This window comes from Paroedura picta, chromosome 14, assembly GCF_049243985.1.
Source record: "Paroedura picta isolate Pp20150507F chromosome 14, Ppicta_v3.0, whole genome shotgun sequence".
NCBI classification, from domain to species: Eukaryota; Metazoa; Chordata; class Lepidosauria; order Squamata; family Gekkonidae; genus Paroedura; species Paroedura picta.
The window spans coordinates 26,062,737-26,088,301 of NC_135382.1; the positions used below are offsets into that span (position 1 = coordinate 26,062,737).

Genomic DNA, 25,565 nt, shown 5'->3' on the forward strand with positions numbered 1-25,565 from the left:
TTCCCGCTGACATAAGGAGCCATGAATTCACACAACTGGAGAGCAATCCTGTTTTGTGCTGTGAGTCTTACCTTGCCCTGTGTTAATAAAGCAGGGAAGAAGAGAATGTCACCCTTCTCCTGATGGGCCACTATCTTTTTATATACAACACATTCAAATTAAGCAAACATGATGTGTTCGGAAGGGCCCAGCATCTCAGGATACCAAGGCTTATCTCATGCAAAATAATGTTTTCCACAGTAGTGATATATAATTTCTTTTGGTCCATGCAAAACGTAACAATACTTGGCCAGTTTTACTTCTGGCCAACATTACTTCTGGTTTTCAAATGATTTGTGGCCAAGTTACTCATTTATTTTCTCTCCAAAACCTTTCTGCATTGCAAAGGATTGTGGGTTACATTCTTGGGCACACTCTTAATAGTTGCAGAGCACTAGTTGTTGGAGAGCATTCAAATGCTCTTCTATAGCTGCCCTTTGCAGAGTAAAACTCGGTACTGGTAGACCACTTGTGTGGGTCCTGAGAAGGACTTATGACCGCACCATAGCAATGCCCACAATCAGGCTAGATTTTTTTTTCTTGCCTCCTGTTATCATGAGAATCATGACATTGTATCATATATTTCTTCCTACTGCATAGGAGGATGGATCCCTGCTGAATCAGACCAGAAGGTTATCCAGGATCCTGCAAAGGTCAACCAGATGCCTTCACAAAAACCCCAAGGAGGACTTAAAAGCTAAGGCCTTTCCCTCCATTGCTGCCTCCCAGCAAAAGATGCCAGATCAAATGCTTCTAAACATGGAAAGTCCGTCAAGTCATTTTAATGATTGGCCAGTAATAGATGCATTTCTTTCAAAGGACAGTAGGTAGGTACATTAGATAGAGGCAGGCAGGAAGGAAGGAAGGAAGGAAGGAGTCCTGTTTAAGGCAGTATACTAGCAAAAACGATACCATAAAATCATCACAATTGAAATTTGTATAATGTTATAGATTATTATAATATTCCATGTAAATTAATGCAATGTTCCATGTAAACCGCCCAGAGCCGTAAAGAATGGGTGGTATAAAAATCCAAATAAACAAACAAACAAATAAATAAAATAAACAAATGATTAGTGTAATGGAAACACACTGTCTCTAGTCTGGTCACTGAAGGAGGGGTGCAGAGCTTGGGAGGCAGATCTTCACTGGTGGGCTAGACAGTATGAAAGAAGGAAGTTCTTCAGATACCCTGTTCCAGGCTATTTAGAGGCCAATTCTAATGTGGTCTATTTGAGTGGCTTACTTCCAGGAAAATGTTCTTAGCATTACAGCATTTCTCTTCACAATCTTACACATGTACATGCAGGGCCAAAGACAGAGTACAGTTGTTCATGTGAAACGGAAACTGCCAATGCGATCTGAAAAGAAACCAGAGTATGGAAACTGCCAATGTGAAACCAGGTCGCACAAAGATAGATTCAGGTGGGTAGCTGTGTTGCTCTGAAGCAGCAGAACAAAATTTGAGTCCAGTGGCACTTTTAAGGCCAACAAAGTTTTATTCATGGTATAATCAGCTTTCATGTGCATGCATATTTCTTCAGAGACAGACACTCGTACAAGTCCCCCTTTTAAGAGCCCAAAATGGATGGTGTCAAGTTAAGCACAGCAATATAAAACCTGCCCCTTTGGCAATGTTATCTTGGGCCTACAGAATGACAGGGGAGCAAAAACAAATTTTGATTCCCATCCCTGGTCCTAAGTTAAGGTCTGTGAAGGTTCAGCGACAGATCATTCATGTGTCTTTGCAGAGAGCCATCTCTGATACCAGCTTGATTTCAAGAGGTTGTTTTTTAACAGGCTGAAGATCATTAATGAAGGTATCTAGAGAAAAATTGACAAACAAAGCGAATGCCTTTAATTATTAGCTGTGTCTGGGTTTTTTCCCCCATTCCTTACTGTCCCTTGTTATATGTTGGCACTCACACTCAAGAGCACTGAGTTTCACTTTCATTGACTGATTTAAAACTGGCTTTCAGAAGCAAAAGCCCCCCTAAATAAGCGTGTTGTAGCCAAACCCCAGGGACCATCAGGTGACCCAACAGTGGGGCCAGAACTCCATAAGCCCTTCCACTCAATCCAATTTAGGTTGACGTTCCTCCTGAAATTGGTGGTTCTGGGGTGGGTAAGCCCCTCTCACCTTCCATAGTAAAGAGGCAAAAAATGCATTGTTTCTCTGCCATTTCCCTGTCCTCTTTAGCCTCCCTGGCTGGTTTTCTGCTTCTAATGTATTTGGGTTTTATGGGAGGAGGGGTTGTAGTATGTTGTTCATAGTCCAAGTGAAGCATTCATCATCAGACCCCTTCACCTTCTAGGTTCAGTTGACAGTGCCCTGAGGGAGGGTAGGTTGACAGTGCCCAAGGCAACTCAGAGAGCCTCTGTGGCAGAGTGGGGATTTGAATCTGGCCCTCCTAGATCCTAGTCCAGCACCTGAACCACTATTTAGCTCTGTTTGGTCACTAAAGTTCAATGGCTTTGAAAGAGGATTAGCCAGAGTCTCCAGTCAGAGTAAACCAATTCCTCTGGTTGCTGGCATTCCTAATTCATATCCTTCTTTTGTCCAATTTTAAACCATTGAAACATCGTAGGCCACTTATGTGCAATCACCGCAAAAAATGTTTAAAATGCAGTCTACTTAAAAGGATAAATTTGGCATGGAAACAAAATAATTGGCAGCGTGACTCACGAAAAGGAAAAATGAAAAACAAAATGGGCAGGTTGAGTCAGATCAGCAAGGCAGCAGAATTTGTGGGCATCCCTACGTGAACCATTTGCCTCTCTTTTAGGAGGCATTTGTGGCCTCAAAATCAATCCGGCTTGGTATCTTCACAAGAAAATGCTGTTTGCTGATCAGGCCTGGTGTGTCTTTAGCATCTGATTGTATGATGAGTTCAAAATTTGCCAGCCGTGTGCACGTACATAGTAAGCGCCCTCAAGTCACAACTCATTTATGGCAATCCTGGCAAAGGGCTTTGAAGAAGAAGAAGAAGAAGAAGAAGAAGAAGAAGAAGAAGAAGAAGAAGAGTTGGTTCTTATATGCCGCTTTTCTCTACCCAAAAGAAGCTCAAAGTGGCTTACAGTCGCCTTCCCTTTCCTCTCCCCACAACAGACACCCTGTGAGGTGGGTGAGGCTGAGAGAGCCCTGATATCACTGCTTGGTCAGAATAGCTTTATCAGCTCCATGGTGAGCCCAAGGTCACCCAGCTGGCTGCATGTGAGGAAGTGCAGAATCGAACCCGGCATGGCAGATTAGAAGTCCGCACTCCTAACCACTACACCAAACTGACTTTCAGACCAATTGAAAAGCGGAGGTGGTTTACCATGGCCCTCCTCTGCAGAGTCTCCCTTGCTGGTATCCGATGCATGTATCAGCCCCACTTAGCTTCCAAGACTGGACTATACCATCCTACCTTCCTCACAAGCCACCATAAAATGGGGCTGAGATTTGGTATGTCAAAATGCAAATCTGATGCGTGTGAGGTAGACAAACAAGCAGGCTGTGGGAAGTGAACATAAACTAGGATTTTTTTTTCTTCAGATGCCACATGTTAAATACGCCCTCGAGGCCATTGAAGACTATGAGTCAGAGAGCCAATCTGCAAACATGGCAAAGGACTACCATCCCTGAACCCATACCCAAATTGCTGTGCAACTCTTGAGAAACGCATACTTCCTCACAGTCATACGTCCTTTTCCACCCCGTGTTAAGCTGAATACAAAAAGGTTATTCAGTTCTTTGGCTTGCTCCCTGGCAATCCGAGCTCATGAGGGAATAACTGGGCAAACTCTACAGAATATGTACAGTTAGGGTTACAAGCACAACCAACCCATTCTGGAACAGGCCAAAATGGCTGCCACCCTTGGCTAGGAGTTTGCATAAATAAAGCCAGTTTTGGGCTTTGGGCTGATCCTGCATTGAGCAGGGGGTTGGACTAGATGGCTTGTATGGCCCCTTCCAACTCTATGGTTCTATGATTCTATGGATGCTTTAGAATGCTTTGGGATGAACCTGCATTGAGCAGGGGGTTGGACTAGATGGCCTGTATGGCCCCTTCCAACTCTATGATTCTATGATTTTATGAGTTTTGGGTCATGGGTATGCCTTTTTCCCAGTACAACATTTGTTCTTCTAACTTGGAAGCACGTGTTTATCTCCTCAGTTATACTTGGAAACTAACAGCACACTGTACCACAACCTTATGGTGTGGTGGTGGTGGTGGTGGGTCCTTCTTTTTCTTTCTTAAAAATAATTCTTTAGTGTTAATTTATTCAGCTATTGATTTGCATTCCACCTCTCTCCCCAGACGGGGACCCAAAAGAGTCATAACAAAACCCGACATACTTTAATACAAAAAAACTATTGAGCGATGAAAGAGGGAGGTCTCAAAATGCAGAGCATTTTTCTCTTTTTCCTTCCCTCCTCCTCTCTCCTTCTCTGTCTCTCTGTGTCATAAGATCCTCCTGCTGGCTCTGGGCTACGACCCTCAGGCTAAAAGACAAAGGCCAAGGAGCCCTTTGGCTCCTGCCTTTCAATTCATGCCAAAGGGCTCAGGACTCTGGCCACACCCAGGCCTTAAGTCCCTGCACAAGAGAGACACAAACTCACCCTCATTGTTTCAAGCTGGCAGCTGTCTTTTCACAATTCCCTCTCCGACTCATGGCTTACCTCAAAGAATCGGCTAAATGGATAGTTGAAAGTACTGAGAATGCTCTGTAAGAGAGCCCTAACTTTTTCCTCCGCAGAACTACAATACCCAAGGTTCTCTGGAATGAGTGGAAATTACAACCATTTTAAGATGATGGGAATTTCAGATATGCCCCTAAGTGCACTTTTACATAAATCAAAATCTGTCTGTGGTTTAGGAAGTGTTAAAGTCATGGTCTAGGCATCTGATCGCTTCTATGTTAGCAGTCCTTCCCAGACACACAGAGAATGGGAAAGAACTGGAATCAACAAGTCCTAAAGTCTCCCCTGAAGCACCAGAAGTTTCCCCAATGGGTCCAGATGTTCCATCACAAGGAAGTATTTGCTGATTCCAATGACTCCTCTGTACAATCTACAAGTCAGGACATCCTTCCTTCACTATCCCACCCACCCCACTGGAGCACAGGTTTCCAGAATCAACTGCAGCTCCTTGGATTTCTAGCAGTCGTCTTTTGCATGACTAGTTAAACAGAGACACACCTCTCAGCAGACTAAGATCCTGACTCCTCTGCTGCCAGGACCTGGAGGACTCCAAAATCCCCTTTAGCTCCTAACTTCATCAATATTATTCTGGTGCCCTACAACAGCTGTCCCCAACCCCGGGGACCGGGACCGGTCCGTGGATCAGTCAGTACCGGGTCGTGGCTCCTCCTCATCCTCCTCCCCGGCTGCTGCCTCGGGGGCTGCCCTGCCACTCTGCCACTGGCTTACCTGTGGTGCTCTCCAATGGCCACCGTGGCTGGGGCTCCCCCTCGGCATGGCACTGCGCAGCTGCTGCTGGCCCCCCCCCAGTGAGCAGCGGGAAGTCAGGGGTGCCAGCGGGAAAGCAAGCGGAGCAGGGGCGCAGGTGGCCAGTGATAAAAAGGTTGGGGACCACTGCCCTACAACATTTCAACAGATGTTTCACCTAGAGAATGATTCCTGAATTCACATTTGGCGAAATTTCGGCAGTAATTCTAGGAAATGCAGGGTTGGATCTAAGCAAAGCTGCTCATGAAAAAGGAAAGAAGGTGCCACTTAAGCCATCCAAAACTACTAGGCCAAAAAGTACTAGGCCAAAACTAGGCCAAGAATCACAGGAATGGCGTATACAAAACCTATCTGGGATGGGAGCTGTAGTAGAGAGGAGAACCAAACAAGATTCTGTGGAAAAAGTCAGCTGGATCCAATCCATCATCGCTACTGCTGTCCAGCTCTGGAGAATGCTTTTTTTGCTGTCACAGACTTTGTGTTACGGAGAACAGCTTGAATGATGTATTGACGGACCTGCCAAATTTCTCCCTTTCACAGCAATCCAAAAAAGGCAAAGAAGCCACCTTTGGGGCAGGAATTGGCAGCTTCTGTCTGGCTGCATCTCTGCCAATTTGGGGGGGGGGGGGTATTTATAACATAACATAACTCCATCTTTTGAAGCATGTGCTTCCCTTTTCATCCATGAAAAGGAAAAGGGCTGTCGGATGATGGCCACTTGGGCCCTGAAATGGGCAAAAAGGCATCGCTCGTTATCCTGTCAAGGACTCCCATGCCAGTCTATGCAAACTGATTTGCAATCAATGGCAAGTGATTACGCATTGTTTCCCATCGATTGGCACAAGGAATCCTTGAGAGAATAATGAGCTACAGCTGATGACAATCAGGAACTACTGTCTCTTGGCAAGTTTGATTGCACGCTCTTCCAGTGATGCAATGAACACTCAATGCTACAATGTATGACACGCACACAAACACAAAAATTATATATTGTTACCCACACGCCCCGTTTCCCCATACGGTAAGGAGTTAGCGCTACAAGGTTGGGTGTCCTTTGGATGACAGGACGTCAGAACTCACAGCGTAATAGTTCCTGGAAATGTCCAAGCAGAGCACAACGGAGGCAAATGGGAGCCTCTTCTGCAGGTAGCACATCTGTGGTTGTGGTGCCAAATCCCCAAGGCAGCAGCTTCCACCCAAGGGGGCACCCCAGATAATTCCATTCTTTTATCTGGTTCAAATAATAGAATCATAGTATCATAGAGTTGGAAGGGCTCTCATGGATCATCTAGTCCAACCCTCTGCACTATGCAGGACACTCACAACCCTAGCGCTCATCCACTGCAACCTGCCACCCTTTTGCCTTCACAGAATCAGCCTCTCCGTCAGATGGTATCCAGCCTCTGTTTCAAAATTTCCAAAGATGGAGAACCCACCACTTCCCGAGGAAGCCTGTTCCACTGAGAAACCACTCTGTCAGGATTGTTCATTCAGGAGAAGAGGTACAGCCATTAAAGGAAAATTAAGGTAGCATTTGCCAAATCCTTGACATCAACTAACACTCCAGGGGACACCATAGTGACATGTCCATTCACAGATCAGGTGACCAAAATCAGGATTGGGCTGGTAAAAATATACACGTTGAGATTCTTATATTGCTAAGACTGGGTTTTATTTTCTCTGACATCCCTGATTGGCTAAGAACATCCATGTGATTGTTGCAGAAAATATTGCCCTCATACTAAACCAGCTTCAGTTATCCTCTCTGATGTCAGTGGTAATCAGCTCTGATTGGCTATAATCACATGGTGACATTATCATATTCTCACCATGATCCCTGATTGGATGGAGTCAATTCTTTCCCCCCTGGCAAGAACCCCCCTCCTCTTGGCACAAGAACCTCTTTTGGCTGGAAGGAAGCACCACCACTACTCGTGGACAGGATCCACAGGATCCAGCTTTATATATTAACTTCTCCAGGGATCCTGGTTGTCAATATCCTGCAACAGTTGCAGTGCAGTTATATTAAACAGGAATAGCGACCACTGGGAAAGCAAACCTATAAATCATTAACACAATGTTAACTGTTCTGACATGGTCTAATTAGGTACAGGGATTTACAAGCCTTCTCAGAAACACCGCCAAGAACTCTGGAACAGTACAGTGACAGGATGTACAAGGAGGAGATGGTTAAAGAAAAACAAATGATCACGTGAAGAGGAGGGAGAAACCATTTGGGCACTGAAAATAAAATATGTGACTCCAAGGAAAGTACGACTTGAGGGCCACATAGAGATAGAGGCGGACATGGACTTCAGAAAGCCAGGTTCTAGACCCACCCCTGCTGTGGACTCACTGCATACCTGGTTCTCTACTTCAGGAGTAGTCAACCTGTGGTCCTCCAGATGTTCATGGACTACAATTCCCATGAGCCCCTGCCAGCGTTCCCCATGGGAATTGAGGTCCATGAACATCTGGAGGACCACAAGTTGACTACCCCTGCTCTACCTCTTCCATCCTTAACCACAGTCCGTAGTCTGTCAAATGGGAATCATCAAAGATTTGTTTGAGGGTTTTTCAGTAAAAGCCATGGTTAGAAAGGATGCCAACTGAAGAACAGGCCTTTTCAGTGGTGGCACTATATTTCTGCAATGCCAGCTACATGAGAAGGCATACGTTGCCTGCATTAGTTTCTCTTTAGTGCGCAGGTTAAGACCTTAATCCGGGTTTTAAAAACTGAGGCTGTAGAGTTCTGGGCCATGTGCAGAGTCAGAGTACCTTTATTGGTATAAATGCCACGTGCAGAAATGGGATGCACAGCAATCTTGTCCTAGAGCTTTTGGGCCATTGTTGCTCCACAAACTCCTCTCACCCCCCATTGGGAGGGAACAATTTGTATTCAGCTTTCGTTGTCACAGGTAAAGTCAGCTGGGAACAATTTACAGGGATTTCCTTCACTCCTGCCTCCACATTTGGGCTGCCCAGGTGCCTCCTCACTTGGACCACCCTCAACTCCTCCCAACTACCTTCTTTAAGGCCCTCCCTGGATCTGGACCTGCACCCTTGGGTGGGCTGCCTCTGTGCTTCTAGGCTGTTTGGGTGCCCACAGGGGTGCTGTCTCCACCAATGACAGCAACGACCGCCAGCCAGTCTCTTCCCACGGCCTTGTTCTCAGGCCACACCCAGCCCTAGGGCTTCTTCCAGTTCTTCCTCCTGAGCCTGCAAGTCCGTGCTGGGCCCTCCAAGGTTATGGCAGCCAACTCTTCCAGTCCTTCCTCCCTCCCCGCCCCCCCCCCCCCCGTCCACTAGTCTGTCTTGCTCAGGCTGCAGACACCCCTGGCTACAAAAATATATTGTTTTTATTTCATTTTATCTGGCATCTATTTTTCCTTCTCTACCGAAACTAAACCCAAGCTCATGTAACTTAAATGAATGCATATTTTGCCTCCACCTCTTGCTGTCTCTTGTATGTCAGATTTTAGATTGTAAGGTCTTTGGAGCCACAGCTGCTGATGTTATTCCAGCAGGGAGCCCACATGAAAATCCATCCAAACCTTCAGATCTTCTCCTTCAGGACTGTAGACCTCGAGGAAGCTGCAGCAGGCAAATCTCCCCTCCCTTCTACTTACTTGAACTTCAACAGCTCTCATCATTCTATACCTCCTGGAGGTTGCTTGGTCTTCATCAGGCTGGAAGAGGGGTTTTTGGGGGGAGAGGGGACATGTTTTTCTTTTGATTAATTTGGAAAGTTGAGGGGGGTTTCCCCAACATAACTCCAGTTTTCTGTGGGTGGCCTGGCGTTGCTGCTTTCTGGCGTGGCAAAGGCCGACCGTTTTGCTGCTCAGTATTGTGATTTGTACAGTTTAGGTCGATTTTTAATGCAAACCACTTTAGAGACTTTAATGTGGCAAGGGGGCTTATAAATCCTTAAATAAATAAATTAGCGTTTTGCTCTAGACCCTCCTGCGGTCTGCGGTGAAATGTCATTTCCCTTTTACCAGCCCTCCTAGGTGTTTGAATGATGTTTATTACGGGGGACATTCAGGGCTGTCCTTTTAGCGGCGTGAAGCGTAGCTCGGTTCAGGCACAGTCGGGTCATTAAAATATGCACACTCTTGCATATGCATAGGAAAGCCCTGTGGGAAGGGTGACACTTAGAGCCTGATTTGCAATTATTTGTTTTGAAATTAAGTTATGTGTTTAAAAAAAAGAAAAAAAGCACTCTGGGGATTTCTAGCCTAACTGCTCCTTAGGTTTCACTAAGTTCCTAGTAGAACGGCAAAGCCCAGCTCCCCAGTCGCTTTGCTTTTCTGCCCTCGTTGCGTTTGGCAGCTCTTGTAAGACAGAGAAACCTTTTAAAATATTACCAAGCCGGGCTCAGTGCTCCATTGTTTTTGTCAACTCTGTCTGCCAGATAGCTCAGTCCAGGCTCTCCTTTCCCCCTTCTGCGTTTCTTAACTCCCGTGCTTTTGTGAGACTGGTGGAACTGAAACAGGCGGCCCCTATGTCAGGGGTAGTCAACCTGTGGTCCTCCAGATGTTCATGGACTACAATTCCCATGAGCTCCTGCCAGCATTTGCTGGCAGGGGCTCATGGGAATTGTAATCCATGAACTTCTGGAGGACCACAGGTTGACTACCCCTGTTCTAGAGCAAACAGATATTTTGTGCTGGATCCAGTCCAAAGACAGGAAAATAATACAGTATGAAGCTGATCAAAATGGATAGGTTGAGTAGATTGTCAACGGCCATCCATGACTTTGGAAAAAATAAATGGATTTTGCAGCAAAATTCTTCTGGGGGCCTTTTGTGTCTTTTTTGTAAAGCAAACCACAAATGTGTATCCTTTCAGGAATTCCATGCTAGTATGTCCCGGGAGTTCTATTACAGCAACAGCCATTCATGTCTACCCAATATCTTTTTAAAGATCAAGTTTTTCATTGCGTCGTAGATATATATTATGTAACTTGCCTATTATGATGTAAACATCACAAGTATGCATTTGGAACTGTGTGTGTGATATGTGAGAAATTCCATCTTGAATTCATCATATATATACTTGGAATCCCTTGGTCTGAATTTTCTCTGAGCATTGTACACCTTTGCTGCAAATTGTGGGATTTATGGGGTGTGTGTGAGAGAGATAGGACGGTGCTGGGCAGATGTGCTCTGGAATTTGTTATCATACTTTTCGTATTGGCACATGTTTTGCATTGTTCAGTCACCTTCTGTAGACACATCCATGCCTGAAGCTCACGAGCCTTAATCTTTCCAGCTCCTCCCTGTTTCGACAAATGAATTGGCTAGCCCTCTCATAGAATCATAGAGTTGGAAGGGACCTCATGGGTCATCTAGTTCAACCCCCCTGCACAGTGCAGGACACTCACAACCCTATTGCTCATCCACTGGAACCTGCCACCCCTTGAAGCCTTCATAGAATCCGCCTCTCATTGAACTCTGCTTTGTGAAAAATACATCCCTTCCTAAAACTGGGACTCCATTTTTATTCCTGGGATGCATGAATGGTACTCATTCAGTTATGGGTTATGAAGTTCCTTCACTCCTATCTGTTTGTTCTGCGATCTGCTTCTGACTTCAGCTTTCCTATGAACACAAAAAAACATTGTGTATTTTAAGGTATAAATTCCTTGGGGACATGGACCCAGTGTCCATCTGACCGGCACCCTCTTAGCAGGTTGAAAATCATTCTGAATTTGTGCTGTGATATCTAGCACAAGCCATGGAACCATCCTTACCTGGAATTTTATTTATGTGAATATATGGAGTAAGACAATTGGGGATGAGGGGTTCTCAGCTGGTGACAGTTCCAAGACTGCACCTTTATCCATTTAAAGATTTATATCCTACATTTTGCTCCATCGGTTGACTATGCCAAAGAACTTGTCATCGTTGCAGAGCACTTAAAAATTCTGCTTCCTGCAGAGTGGGTCTCCTGCTCCATTGCTCAGTGGTGGAGAGAGACAGACGAAGCATGCCATCTTCAATCTTTTGCCCAGGTCCCTGGTGTTCTAGCGGCTGCCCTTATGGAGCCAGAATGAGGTTGAGGGATACAGCTCCACTACACAGTGGGCTTCCAGACAGCTTGCATTATAAATAGATGCTACATTCTTTTCTTTTTTTACTCTTTCCAGTGGTTTGATTCCATGACCTGAGGGCCACATCCCTTCTAGACCCTTTCAGCTTTTTCAGTCAGGGTGTCATGACAGTGTGTTAAGCCCTCCCAAGGGTTAAAATGAATGACTGGTCGAGTCAGATTAAATCATACATTTTGTTTTTCAATGAACCCCCTCCCCTTCCTTCTTCTTCTTTTTCTTCTTTTTCTTTTTGGTTTGGCCTGTGACTGTTTCCAAAGAAGACAATGAATTGCTTTGACATACAGAGACAACCAGCAAGTTCTGCTAAACACACTGTATTGTGGGTAGCTATTTTTTTGTGTGTATCCCTCCAAGAAAACCTCCCCCATAATAAGAGACTATACGCTGGCCTTGTTAAACATGACACTTCCCATTGTGCGTTGTCGGCCCACACCATTAGGCAGCCCGAAACCTCAGCGTCTCCCTCTCAAAGAGAGTGTGTTTGCAGAAGGTTATGATTATAGTGTGTTTTAATATGTAACCTTTTATTGTAAACAGCTCGTTTAACAATGTCTGGGTTTTGTTTGTCACAAAGTTATACCTTCTAGCTGAGTTAATGATTGATGGGGGCTATACAGTAATTTATTGCAAGCAGGGTATGGAGGTCCACTTTGATTGTTGATGAGTATTCGTTCCGCCCTCCCCTTTGGAAAGAAAGAAAGAAAAAAAACAGTAACCTGATAACAAAGCTTGAGTCCCTGATAATATGTTGCCTCCTCCTGGCACCCATACATCTGTTAAGATCAAAGGAACCAGCAAAATTGAATCATGACTCCCATTTGGCTCGGAAGGAACTTTGTGCAAATCAGCTGTTTGCATTTTCCAGCCCCGTTTCCAGATTCCATTTGGAAATTCTTCCTTCTCAATTGTGTTCTGAGGTTTCCCTTCTTAGGGATCAAAAGATTGATGAGTGTAGCCCTCCCTACTTCTTTGAGGATGTAGCCTACTTTAGCAATACAGTAACCGAACGTGGCTTAGTTTCCATTATCAACTTTGGACCACTGCTTCAGGGTCATGGTATTACCACCTCTTGGGAGCATGTCCATGAGCCTACAGAGAAACACTTGTGGAAGAGTAAATGGCCACTTAAAAATTGTTCCCATAATTGCATCATAGCTGAGTTACCACTGTTCTTCTCTAAACTACAACTGTGGAGTAATCATTATCACTTTGGAAGCATTAACAAAAGACTACTATGAGATATATTCATGCAGCAGATTGTCCTCCAATCCAGGGTTTTCAACCATGCAGTTCCCAAGATTCCATTGGTCCTTTTGAAGGGTGATCTGGGTATCCTAACGTTTCTGGCTCATTGAGCTGTAATGGATGAAGCAGGGGGTGGGGAGAGAAGCTGCCAAGCAGAGCCTGCATCAAGTTATTATTGATAACTGGGGATGGAGAGCGCCATCTCCTTGGCTTGCTCTGTGGCCTCTGTACAGAATAGAGAGTGCTATCTTCCCTGACACTATGGCTAGCTCTCCAAAATATCACAAGGGTAAGAGACAAGGACTGAACTTCACACACTTGCCTTCTTCTACCACAACTGGTTGCCCAGTCAATCACACATTCCGTCTATTGGAGTCAGTGTTGCCTGCTCACACTGGCAATGGCTCTCCAGAGTATCTGGCAAAGGCCTTTCACATCTCCTATTTGGAGATGTTAGGTACCGAATCCAGACCTTCAGCATGCCAAGCAGATGCTCTAACATTGGGCCACTGTCCCTATATCCCTTATTTCTTTTTATTGCACACCTGTTAACAGCAGAAATATGGGCCTTTGGTTTGCTCTATGGGGCCTCTCCTATTTATTGGAGGCAGCCAGGGCCCAGTGCTTCAGTTGTCAGGGGACACAAAGGGTCCAATATAATTCCACTTGGCCCTATAATGTCTGTGGTCTGGTTCCTTGTCATCTAAGTGGAGAACACACTGGTCTGAGGGACTCTATTTCAGCTGGCTTGTTTGCTCAAGCGCTCAAGGTTTCTTTTCCCTCCAAATCATGAACCAACCTGTTTTCCAGGAAGAACTAAAATTCAAACCAGCAAGCATTTGGAAACAGGAGAGTTTTCCTGAGTTGGGAGAGGGGTGGTGGTGAAATCTGATCAGAATTATTCTTTTGTCCCACAAGATCTCCACACTCATGGCTTTCTAAGAATGGATCTCTTGCTTACAGAGAAGGTCGTGTCACGCCTTAATCTTCCTAGAAAATGCTGGGAGATTATTCACAATTTCAGAAACCAGCTCTAGCAAGAAAACAAGTTCCTAACGGGTTACAGCCGGCTGAGGGCTATCTTTCTTCTAAAACACACGGACAGAGAAATGTTCTGCACATATCAAGGTTGATAGCCTTTTTCTATAGCCTGGTGGCCAAAGCCTGAATAATAAAAGCTTGGTTCCAGATCCCTGCTCAGTAACTGAGTAAACAGTAATACTCTTTCAACCCATCTTGTTTCACAGGTTGGTTGTGAGGCTATAAGGTGGTGGGGAAGACTGTATTTTCTGCTGTAATCCTCTTGGCTGAAGGACAGGTTGAAATTAAGAAGAACAAAGTGGGGGGACACCAGCAACTACTCACAAGATGACACAGTAAGAAAAAAACTGTGATTACATCAACCACTGAAATATACATGGAATTTACCATGTGATGTGAATCAGTTTCCGAGCATGTGGATAGATTTCAAAATACATCTTGCCAGGGTTTATGGCCATCAGGTATCCATGGGGCCTCCATGTCAGCCATCCTTCTTTCCCCATTCTTGTCTGTCCCACATGAACTACCCTTCAAGTGAAGCCACCCCACCAACTGCAACTACTCCTTACCCTAATGAAACACAAAGAGTCCATTGAAGCCAATAGATCCTTGTTTGTCCATAAGCCCTCCAGCTGGTTATCTTTCACAGTCACTAATGCGGTCATAAAATTATGGGAAGCCAGAATTCTGTAATCGCCCTTCTGTGGGTAAAAAAGAAAAGCGATGGTTAGTTAGAACTTGTAGCTATGACAGGAATCCCAAACACAAATATTTGAGGGCAAGTTATAAAAAGGTAAATGCAGCTGTCACCTTCTGAGCCAATGGCGAAAGGGATTCAGATTAACTGCACAGTTTGCTGGGAAATTCCACATACAAAATAGAAACACACAAAGCAGCTTTTTCATAGTGATGTAAAATATACCTTCTCTCCTCTTTTCTTTCCTGTAGTTTGGCGTAGTGGACAATGCGGTGGCCCTGAACTGTTCTGGAATTGCACAATTCAATCATTGTTGGTTTGTTTTTGTCACATATCCCTCCTTCCAGATAAGTATGAAATCATCTGTATTATAAAACAAACTAAAGAATGGTGTTTTATTTCCATTTTCTTCAGAGTAGGGGCTAAGCACTATTTCCTGTTCCATCTTTTCAAAGGTTTATTCAGTTCAGGATCAAAAGATCTAGTTGTAATATCTTTAGAGTGACTCTGCTCAGTACTCTGTGTTGAGCCAAGGAAAACATGATGGGCCCATCATTCAAGCCCACCTTTGTTTCATTAAGGTGGATTCCGAAATATCTACCCCAAAAAAATCCTTTTCTTGGTTTTAGTTTTCCCTTGTATAAATTAAACCTGTGTCTCCTACATTTTATATTGTAATATAGTAATCTAATCTTTCTATCACAATAAAGATCAAAGATTACAAAATGAGGGGGGGGGGACATCAATGTGTAAATTTGGAGTTTATTTCTAAAACAAAATAAAGGGCTTCCAAGGAGTGGCAAACAAGGGTTCAATTAAGCCGGTGGTGGCCAGACTGTGTCTCCCCAGGTGTCCAACGACTACAGTTACCATGAGTCTCGGCCAATGATGTCTTCCAGGCTTTCGAACAGGAGTTCCTGACCTTTTATGAATCAGTAGACATTTTTTTGGAAATTTGACACACAGTTGTAGGCGCAATCAGAAAACGACTGTTGCTGTTACAGGAAGCAAATCCCACAACAATAACTCAGGGAGTGATTTTATGCATGGCTTTGATTGTAGCTCTTTAGCATTTCTGGGAGAAGCTCTGTGGATGCTTTTTAAATGAACGTATTGTTTAAAATACATTCTTGTATACACACGTATATATATTCTACCAGCTAGCAATATCTGGCAGATCTTCAATGCCCATTGCCCAGTCAGAAGCATTGCTGGGCAAAGGCTCCACCTACCCCCACCCATTTACTTAAAAGACTTGGCAAGCATCAGGAAAAGTACTAGGTGTTATGGCACCCACGGGCTCCATGTTGGGGATCTCCACTTTAAACAAATACTGCCTGTTAATTTATCTAGTTTCATAACTTTCCAGACTTTTAAAAATCATGCCTTACTGGAAAGATTTTTGGCAACACATCAGTTTGGGGCTATAATTGTTTATCGACAGTATTTGTGTATCAGCTGAGTCTCTGTAAATGTTTTTGTCTGTCTGTTATAAATTGTATGTCTGAATTGCATAGAAAACCCATAGAAAACCCAACGCTCATGTACAAGACCAACAAATGGGCAAAACCATTGGCAAAAAGCAAAGCACTGAATGCAATTACCAAAAAACAAACATACAAATGATGCACTCATTCTCCAATTTGATGTTTCTTGTTTGGTGCAGTTGAACGCAATGAGGCTGTGCCCCCAAAGACCGTTTACACACTGGGACCTTCACTGCCCCAGCTCCCATGTAGGAACACAAATCAGGGGCAGATGAGGCGCACCAGTCCAAATGCTCCCCCATGTGGGTGCAGGAAGAGGTGGGGCAACCTGCCACAACTAAAACTCCAGCCTGCAGCCTGGCATGAAACCTCCAGTGCATAAACGGTCAAACAAAAACACTTATAGTGTAAATGCGAAAAGCCAGTTTGGTGAACTTCATTGGTCTCGCATCGTTTCCTGCCAGCCAGAGACCAGGAACAGTAGAGAGGAGGCTCCGAAACATTTCAGGACAATAATTTTGAGGGTGTTTGATTTATTGTTCAAGTGTGCACATCTGCTAGCGGGGAAGAGGAAGGCAGCCTGCCAAGCAAGGGAGACGAGGGGAGAACTGCCGAAGAGAGCGGAAAATTGTTTACAGGCAGGACTATTAAAGTGACTTAGGAATAATTCCTCTCATTCCTCGCTGCATAAAATAGTTGTCTGTTTCGAATGGATTACTGCTGCCCGCTTGCCGATATGCCATTTTAAGTGATGTTTACATTCTAAACTAATTGCTGCTCACGGAACGGCTGCAGAGCAGCTCCAGTCTGCTTTCTGATTCCCAGAGGCCTTGCCTCAACTGGTAACCTCTTGTCTCGTTTCATAACCTTCCAACCAGAGAAACAGGAGAGGGGCACCGCAGGTATCTGTTCTCTTTTGCAAAATGTGCAGTTAATTCGTGGAATTGCTACTCTTGGATGGGATGGTGGAGATTGCGGTTCAGAGGGCTTTAAAGGGAGGGCTAGGTATATATATATGGGGATCTGATCCATAACTGATAGGAATAAATTGATCTGCCATGAACGGAGGTTCCTAGACATCGTCCATAACCTCACACAGACAGTTGGTCACAGTGTCAACCAGAAGGGTAGTAAATTTTAAACTTGGTTCTTAGTGAAGCTTGAGACTAGGTGCAAGATGTAGATGTAGATTTAGGATGCTTAGGGCTAATCCTGTGTTGAGCAGGGGGTCGGACTAGATGGCCTGTATGGCCCCTTCCAACTCTATGATTCTATGATTCTATGATTCTATGTGGTGGTACCAGTTGGGAACCGTGATCACAATGCGATTAAGTCCAGCACTCACGTCAATGGAAAGTTACTCCTAAAGTCCAAACAAGCATCATTTGGCTCCAAAAGATGGAAATGTATCAAAATGAGGGGGCTGATTAGAAGGAAGCTGGAAAGGAGGCTCAAGGGAGTCTGATCTGTAGAGGATGCTTAGAAGCTATTTAAAACCAAGCTTACTGAAACGCAGATAGAATGCATTTCTCGGGTTAAGAAAGGTACGGCCAAGCTGAAAAGAATGCCTGCACAGTGACTGACCCAAGCCAAGAAGTAAAAAGTGTTAAAACCTGCCCCAATTAAGAGAAAAGAAAGGAGCATAGCACTTGGCAAAAGGAGTGTAAGCTAACAATTACGTAAGCAAAAAAGAGAAGTTCAGGAACAGATGACAAGACAAATAATGAACATTTAAAAATAAAGAAAGAAACCAGCATGGGAGGCAGTTGAGCTTCTGAATAACCAAAGAATGAAACTATTGCAGAAGGAAGAGTCCTTCACTAACTCTTTCAAGCCCTCCTCCTGTCTTTGTGTTTATATTTTTATGTATTTATATATTGTGGGGAGGGGGGCTTCTTGTTTTAAATAGTTTACATTTTGTTTTTTAAATGCTTTTGAATATCTGAAATGTTTCGTTTTAATGTTCAGCGCCTCGGGGACCGTGAATTCCTTGGGAAAGAGGCATAAAAATTTGTGTTTTTAACAATGAATCTTATAATAGTCCCGTGCTGACATTCTGAATTGATTGGGGTCTTTTCCTTGACACCTTTCACAGACCAGTCCTGGAGTACAGAGATGCCTGCCCAGAGGAGCTTAACACCCCGACCTTTCTTGCATTTCACCCCTTCTGGCTAGCAGTTGTGCTGGCTGACACAGCCATTGCCAAGGCAAACCAGAATTTCCATTGATCAAGATGAGTCATGGTGTTAGTCTGTTCAGTAGCACCTTAAAGACTGACAAAACGTGAAGCAGGTTATTTGCTTTTGGGAGTCGCTACAATTATCACTGATTCACAAAAGCGCATACAAATTTTGTCAGTCTTTGAGCTGCGACTGGACTCTTGGACTTGTCTACGGCAGGGTGAATTAAGAAGAAGAAGAAGAAGAAGAGTTGGTTCTTATATGCCGCTTTTCCCTACCCGAAGGAGGCTCAAAGCGGCTTACAGTCGCCTTCCCATTCCTCTCCCCACAACAGACACCCTGTGGGGTGGGTGAGGCTGAGAGAGCCCTGACATCACTGCCCGGTCAGAACAGTTTTATCAGTGCCGTGGTGAGCCCAAGGTCACCCAGCTGGTTGCATGTGGGGGAGTGCGGAATCGAACCTGGCATGCCAGATTAGAAGTCCGCACTCCTAACCACTACACCAAACTGGCTCTCGTAACTGAGTGAATTAACCCTGCTATGCATTAACAAGTACATGTGAAGCTGCCTTCTGCTTGAATCAAATTAATGACCTCTCAGAATCAATATTGCCTTCACTGGAAGAAGATCTCCAGGATCTCAGGCAGAGGTCTTTCACATCAGGTGACCCTTTAAACTGGAGTCGCCCTGGACTCAACCTAAAACCTTCTTCATGCAAAGCTCATTCTCCCCTGCTGAGTTATGACTTCTCTCAGAACAGTCACACTGAACTTCCCTAAAGTGACAAAGTGGGGACTAAGCACTACTAACTATTTAAAAAGAAACAAATCTACTTCTGTGTTGTACTGATAATCAAACAGAGCACCTGTGCTTTTTCTATATTTTATTCCACTCTTTTTCTTCCAAGCAGTTTAGAACAAGATGCATGGTTCTCCATCTCTGAATTTATCTGCTCAACAACCCTGTGAAATATTTTTGACTTTTCCCAAAGACTCCAAACAGTGTGTCCTCTCCCCCACCTGCATAAATTTACAGATTGCCTTTTAAAATTCACTTTGTCATTCTGCCAATTCTGCCATATGTGGATGATTTACTATTTCCTGAGGCACAAACTTCTATCAGATTCAAAACCATCTTTATTGCATTTCTCTGAGTTCCATCAGGTTGGTTGACCCTTCTTAAATTGTTTACCATAAGTAACCATGTGATAATAGGGTACCTGCTCTTCAATGTTAGATCCCTTCTATCCCAAACTTTCATTGTGCAAAAGGATTCCATTTATTTTTCCAAAAAGGATATGAATTCTGCCTAACAGCATGTAGATGGCTAAACACAATTATATAAATAAAGTACAGCATAAATCAACAAAGGCCAGAATCTGCCCTCCAAATAAGTTGAGATATTAGAACCTGAATGGGTGGTAATGTACTATCCTGTGGTTCTTTCCCTCAGAGTAGTATTTTAATATTTGAAACTGTTTTCAAAAAAGACATTCACAGACTAACCGAGTAAGACTAAACCATCATTGTTGCTACTGTGACCAATTGGTTACCAACTATTGTAATTTTATTGGATTTTATTGTTATCTTATGGATTTTAGGGGATGGGGTTATGTAAGCCGCCTCGAGCCTTCGGGGGGAGGCGGGATATAAATACAACAACAACAACAACAACAACAACAACAACAACAACAATAGAAGGTGCATTATGTTTTTCTGGTGGCTTCCTTTGTCAGACCAATTGGGCTAATGTTTTCAAGATCTCTGAAGTTGTTCCTAAAGAGATCTGTGAGCTCTAAATTGACAGTGCTACTAGAAATGGACACATCGGATAGACTCCAATAAAGTTCCAAACCAACACCAAGCATTCTTTAAACCTGTAAATCAGTACAAAAGTATCTGCAGATACACTCTGAAAGGCATTTGTAGTTATCCCAGCAAAAGTGAAAGGCTTGATGTAAATCACTGGGGACAATTTGAGGGCTCATACAGGTTTAAATCTATTGTATCTTCTGCATCAAATGCTTGACACATGCAAACACCTGCAATGTCATGTTATGTTTGCACAGCTTTGAGGAAAGGGCATGTTTCACTTTATCAGCAGTCGTAGCGAGTCTAATAGAAGGGCTTCTAATTTTTGCTCCAAAACACTCCATCATATTTTAGGCGACTTATAAAGCGGTCCAAACTCCCAACCAAGTAGATGCATGCTTATGCATTTCATAAAGTCTGCATTTAAAATTGGTTGTTCAAAGTTGATTAAAAAAGAAATCCCATCAATAAAGACAGTTAATCTCATCCCAGCCATATTTTGTAAACACATAGACATGGCCAATGGTCCCACTGATACCTCATTTCCCAATAATGAGGGAAATGGTATTTGCAGGGAAGATTTAAACATTTCTTCAATACCAGAGCATGCATTTTTTGCATGTTCTATATGAAGCCCTTAATGCAAGGATGACTAATGTATCCATCTAATTAAATTTTTACAGCATTCCAGCGCTTGAGTGTCAAATGTTTGTTTCCAGTTTGCCTTCCCATAACACTGTCACATAAATTTCCCCCATTTTTCATTTTGCGTCTGCTTGGTACATTTTTTTTGCCATGGAAGTATAGGCATTCCAGTTAAGAAAAGAGTCTATTTTTACCCCACATCTTCTGTCAAATCTACTATCATCAGAATTTTGTTTATTCCATTAATCGCTTGTGCCACTCTTTGTGTCACTAGATCTCTGTAGTCTGGAAATGAGCATTAATTCCTCAGGATCTCAAGGCCCCATCTGGAGGCTAGCATCCCTAGGACAGAGCAACAAAGACCTATGATCTTCATCACACTTGTTCGGGCCCATATCTTGGGCACGGTGTTGCATCAAGTGTCTTCAAACCACACCCTGAGGCCATGTTTGGGCTTCCTTGCATTTTGCCTTTAAGAAGTAGAGAGCTTTACTGGGAGCATGCAGTTGGTCCCAGTCACACATAGTTGGAGGAAGAAGGACAAAGGACAGAAAGTTTAAATCCACAGCAGGACCTGTGGGATATTGTCGCCTCTTCTCCCAAGGAACCTTAAGCTTCGTATATTTGAGGAAAGAAGATTACTCAATCTGTTACCAGGACACTGAAGGCAGCATTCACTTAATCTGCCTTTTACAATGCAGTCAGGTCATCACAGGCTCACCAGGAATCCTTTGGTAAGCATTAAATGCCTTTGTTTTTAATTAGTCTCTGTAAGTTATTGTTTAAATGAAATGACATGACAGCTCAAGTGGTATGCAAGATAAAGCCCCAATCACTGAGGTCACCACAACCTTCAAATACTAGACCAAGGCCTTGCTGGATAATCCAATAGGAAATCTTTTCACTGTGCCGGAGAGCAGACACAAACATAAGGGAATATCCTAGTCATACTTCCAGTGTGTTTTTGTATCACCCTTCTTGAAAGGACCTCCAGGAAGCGTACATGGAACATTTTATCCTCCACAATAACCCTGTGAGGTACATAAGGCTGATGGCCCAAGGATTGCCTAGTAAGCTTCATGACAGAGTGGAAATCAGGTGTGCCAGCTCAGCACCCTACCCACTATGAAACACCTGCCTGTATAATTGTTCTAAAGGCAATAGAAACTGGATCCACAATGTCTTCTGAATGCATGAACACACAAGGTTGCCTTCTACTGAATCAGACCAAGGATCCATCAAGGTCAGTTTTGTCTAAGACTGGCAGTAGCTCTCCAGGTTCTCAGGTAAGAGCTCTTTCACATCACCTGCTGCCTGAATGTTTTAACTGGAGATGCTGGGAAATCAACCTGGGGTTGTCCGCATGCAAAACAGATGCTCTACCACTGAGCCATGGCCCTTCCGATGCTTGGGATTCTTGCCAGAACTTAGCCAATAGATCCTACAGTTTCAATCAGATCACATTCATAACGATTTTATTAAAGCAGAAATTTGAACACCCTTCTACCCACTATATATTGTGACAAAGAATGAATCTGGGGAAAGTTTCCTTGTTCTGTTCCGATTGTAGCTGGTCTTTTGCAAAGTCTCCATGAACAAGATGTTACAGACAAAGTTCTAAAGTAACATTCTCTGCCATTCAAAGAGGGACTTTGTGTCTCAGCCAATTTGTTTTATTCAGTAACTGGTTGGCCACTGTGACCGTTTATGGACTGGAGGTTTCATGCAAGGCTGCAGGCTGGAGTTTTAGTCGTGGCAGGTTGCCCCACCTCTTCCTGCACCCACATGGGGGAGCACTTGGCCCGGTGCACCTCATCTGCCCCCGATTTGTGTTCCTGCATGGAAACTGGGGCAGTGAAGTTCCCAGTTCTTAAATGGTCTGTGTGAGACAGGGTACTGGATTAGATAGACAACTGGTCTGAGCCAGCAGGGCTCTTCTTATGATCTTAAATGCATTACCCAGTTCCCCACATACTCAGTAAATTATGTGCTAAAATGAGAATCTAGGTGGTTTGGACTTTGGACCTTTAAGGGAGGGCCTTAAACTGAGACTTTGGTATAACCTCATTTGCTTCAAAGGAAAACCCGAGTCTTATTTGGGAGAAATGCTGTCTTTGTCTACCATTTCCACCCTAAACACACATTTAATTTAGAAGAAACGGATTTGATTTTTCCTTTGCAGGATTACAGCAGGCTCAGAAACTTCCTTGTTTATTTAAAATCAATACCCGCTCGCCGTGTGTGTGCTTAAATGCCCTATGAAATGTTTGAAATGTTTGAAGTCAATTTATGGGTGCCTTGGGCAACGTTTGCAAAAGAAACGGCTCTCATTGCCACAGAGATTATTAAAAATGATTTTCACACATGAGAAAAATTAGGAAAACTGGCCTTAGATTTTATGGATTTCAGGCAAGGGAATTAGTCAGTGCCCTGACCTGGATAGACCAGGATATCCTGATCTCAGAAGCTAAGCAAGGACAGTCCTGGTTACTCTTCGGATGGGAGCCCTCCAAGGCAGGGGTAGTCAACCTGTGGTCCTCCAGATGTCCATGGACTACAATTCCCACGAGCCCCTGCCAGCAGTTGCTGGCAGGGGCTCGTGGGAATTGTAGTCCATGGACATCTGGAGGACCACAGGTTGACTACCCCTGCTCCAAGGAACACCAGGGTTGTGTGACTCGAATGCAGGCAATGCAAGCCACCTCTTGCCTTGGAAACCTAAGATTCACAGACAAACGCAGTCCTCGTTCCAGTATTTAAAAAGGGTGGCCGCTTTCTCTCAACCAAGGCCTATTCTGCACACAATAGATTATGCACTTTCAATGCACTTTCGAAGTAGATTTTCCTGTTCCGCACAGGAAAGTCCAGCTGCCAAAGCACATTAAAAGTGCATTATCCTGTGTGTGCAGACTGGGCCCAATTATAGACCCATCAGCCTTCTTTCTATTGTTGGGGTTGCCCTAAGTCAGCTGTGACTTGACCGTGTTTCATATCACCACTTCAGTGAGCCCCACACCGCAGAGGTGTCATGTTTACTGTGGGCAGGTCTTAATTTCTGGGCTCCGTCCCTGGGAAATCAATGCTCTGGTTTTGTCCCCAGGTACGCCTTTCTGAGATGTCACACAAAGATTTTGCTCTTATGTGCGAATTGTCGTCATTCTTCCAGAATGTCTCTTGAAGTGAGGTGTTTGACACTGCAATTAAAAAAAATTTCCTGGAACAACAAAATAAAATCGGAGTCCAGTGGCACCTTTCAGGCCAACAAAGATTTATTCAATGTGCGAGCTTTCGAGTACAAGCACAGACTTTGCACTCGAAAGCTCACGCCTTGAGTAAATCTTTGTTGGTCTTAAAGGTGCCACTGGACTCTGATGTTGTTTTGTTGCGCTGCTTCAGCCCAACACGGCTACCCACTTTCCTGGTAGTAAATGCCACAGGGTTGCCAACTCCAGGCTGGAAAATACTTGGGGATTTGGAGGTTGGGCAGGTAGAGTAAGAAGGGGAAGGACTTAGTAGGGTATAATGCTACACACTCCAAAGTAGCTATTTCCTCTGGAAGTCCTGATCTCTGTAGTCTGGCAATCAATTGCAGTTCCAGGATATCTCTAGGCACCAGCTTGAGGTAAGAAACTACTAGCACTGGCCCTGCGGAACAAAGAGTTTTCAGGTGGGTAGCCGTGATGGTCTGAAGCAACAGAGCAGAATTTGAATGCAGCGGCAGCTTTAGGACCAACAAAATTTAATTCTGGTAGAAGCTTTCCTATTCTGATGAAGTGCGCCTGCACATGAAAGCTTAGAAGTAAACTAGTGATATTTGATGCGAGACTAAGAGTGTTCTACATTCATTTTCACCTGTGCAGTCTTGAAGGGTATGCAGATGGATAAGGGGAGGTTAAGGTGCATTCTTGGTCTCACACCTTTTTCTGCTGGTGGAAAATTAAGGGTTCCCTTTGGCTGCCACCCCTCCCCCCCCAAAGAAAAACCCTATCCTGGGGATTATAGGATCTGAATGTACAAAAGCCAAGCGGTCTGGGAGCTGTAATATGAAGGGGAACTGGGTGGGACTGAATGGGGAAAAGACGTCTGGAAGAATTGGTGGGAAAATACCATCATCTGGACCAGACCTACATGCTTTCAAATGACCCGCCAAGGAAGTCTATGTGAAATGAAATCTAGCAGGTTCTTTATTTCTGTTCCAGGTCATCACTGTTGCAAAAACTGCAGCCATAATCTGGTTGTAAATATGTGGGTTTTAAAGACAAAAAAAATGAGTTTGTAACCTTTGCATGTTTATCTGCAAGGCTAGCTTAAAAACTGAGTTCGGTCTGCAAACATCTCTGACTCCCCTTTTGCCTGTTTTTTCTTTCCCCTGTGTTGTTGGGTTGTGTGTGTGTGTGTGTGTGTTTAACATCCAGCATCTTTTCTTTGGCATGTTTCCTATTTCTCAAGCAGCAGCTGCACAGAGCTGAATGGTAAATCAAACACCCAAAAATCTGTTGTCTTAATACAATGTCTAAGATTTGCCGATTCTCTTCCCCCCTCTCATTTTTTGCAAGAGCCACTCTGCCTTGGCTTTGTGTGGTGACGAAAGAACTAATTGAGATAGCAAAAGCCTGACCTGTGTTTTTTGGTGAAAATTAGTGGGTAGGTTAGGGGGTGAAAAGCAGATAATTCCCAGGCAGTTTAGATAAGTAGATATTATAGGCTTGCCATGTTAATTGGTATTAAATATTTTTTAATTGCTGGTGGCTTTTATCATCAGGCTCTCTTGTGGCAGACGGCCCTGCTCTTCTTCCAAAGCAGCAGTAGCTCTTCACATATTCAGAAAGCTCTTTGAAAGACTTCTCTCC

General features: G+C 44.0%; 1 long non-coding RNA gene across 3 annotated transcripts in view; it reads right to left on the reverse strand.

The window, feature by feature from the left end:
• Window positions 1-1,695: 1,695 nt before the first annotated feature.
• The window catches only part of LOC143823851 (uncharacterized), a 51,844-nt gene continuing 27,974 nt past the window's right edge, over window positions 1,696-25,565 (reverse strand). The window contains exons 3-5 of one of the 3 annotated variants that reach the window (XR_013226599.1): window positions 14,818-14,955; window positions 14,465-14,596; window positions 1,696-1,863 (exon numbers count right to left, since the gene is read on the reverse strand). This is a non-coding gene — a long non-coding RNA (uncharacterized LOC143823851). Of the gene's footprint in view, window positions 1,864-12,048; window positions 12,293-14,464; window positions 14,597-14,817; window positions 14,956-25,565 lie in introns of those variants that run through there. The other 2 variants (XR_013226600.1, XR_013226598.1) reach the window with 2 other exon arrangements.